This window comes from Scyliorhinus torazame, chromosome 11, assembly GCF_047496885.1.
Source record: "Scyliorhinus torazame isolate Kashiwa2021f chromosome 11, sScyTor2.1, whole genome shotgun sequence".
NCBI lineage: Eukaryota > Metazoa > Chordata > Chondrichthyes > Carcharhiniformes > Scyliorhinidae > Scyliorhinus > Scyliorhinus torazame.
This window is the reverse complement of record NC_092717.1, coordinates 187,387,362-187,388,860: the sequence shown is the minus strand read 5'-3', so window position 1 is coordinate 187,388,860 and position 1,499 is coordinate 187,387,362.

Sequence of the window (1,499 nt, the reverse complement as noted above, 5' to 3'; positions counted from 1 at the left end):
GGTGTTGGTGACAGCAGTTGGCGTTGTGTCGTGCTCTTCGTCCCACTCTGACTCCATGGCACTTTGGGGTGGGGGTTCGTCTCCACCCATCCACTCTGAGTCACTGTCCGGTATTTCGTCTTCCCGGGTAGGGGTGTCCTGGGTAGTGGTGTCCTGGGTAGTGGTGTCCTGGGTAGTGGCCTGGGTAGTGGTGTCCTGGCTCGGATGTGACGGGGGCCTGTGGCTGCCCCCCTCATCGCTGGGTGGTCGCTCCCGCACGTGACGGGGGTGTCGTCTCCCTGTTGCTCCAGGTCCCTCCGTCTCCCATGGTGTGCGAGGGGCATCCTGCGGGCATCGCATGCTGGAGGGTCCGGGTCTCTCCGTCTCCCGTGGTCTCCGAGGGGCATCCTGCGGGCGTCGCATGCTGGAGGTTCCCGGGTCTCTCCGTCTCCCGTGGTCACCGAGGGACATCCTGCGGGCGTCGCATGCTGGAGGGTCCGGGTCTCTCCGTCTCCCGTGGTCTCCGAGGGGCATCCTGCGGGCGTCGCATGCTGGAGGGTCCGGGTCTCTCCGTCTCCCGTGGTCTCCGATGGGCATCCTGCGGGCGTCGCATGCTGGAGGGTCCGGGTCTCTCCGTCTCCCATGGTCTCCGAGGGGCATCCTGCGGGCGTCGCATCTGGAGGGTCCGGGTCTCTCCGTCTCCCGTGGTGTGCGAGGGGCATCCTGCGGGCGTCGCATGCTGGAGGGTCTGGGTCTCTCCGTCTCCTGTGGTCTCCGAGGGGCATCCTGCGGGCGGTGTGCATCTGCGGGGATGGGTGCCTGGACGTTTGGTCCTGCGATACACAATGAAGCATGCATGGTTAGACATCAGGCAGTGATCAGGTGATACGGGGGAAGGGGGATATAGGGGAGGGGGGATATGGGGACGGGCTGTCGGTGGCTCACTTGCTGGTGGGCCCCCGACCTCTGCATCAGCAATCTCCCGGTCCTCAGGTCCGCCAGCCAGTTCCAGGGCCCTTTCCTCGTGTACGGTCAGTGGCCTCTCATCAGCGGGCCCTCCTCCAGTCCTCACATGCTCCCTATTGTTGTGTGCGCGCTTCTCCTGTGGGGGGTGGGGGTGGTGGCAGGGGTAAAAGGCAACAGTGTTAGGCAGGTATATGAATGCACGCCATCGGTTGCGCGTGCATTGCAGAGGTTAAGGTTAGGGCTGGATTCATTTGGGGATATGGGGGATATGGGGAGGGGGGATATGGGGGAGGGGGGATATGGGGGATATGGGGGAGGGGGATATGGGGGAAGGGGGGATATGGGGGATATGGGGGAGGGGGGATATGGGTATGGGGGAGGGGGGGATATGGGGGATATGGGGGTGGGGGGATATGGGGGATATGGGGGAGGGGAGATATGGGGGATATGGGGAGGGGGGATAATGGAGGGGGGATATGGGGGTATGGGGGAGGGGGGATATGGGGGAGGGGGGATATGGGGGAGGGGGATATGGGGGATATGGGGGAGGGGGG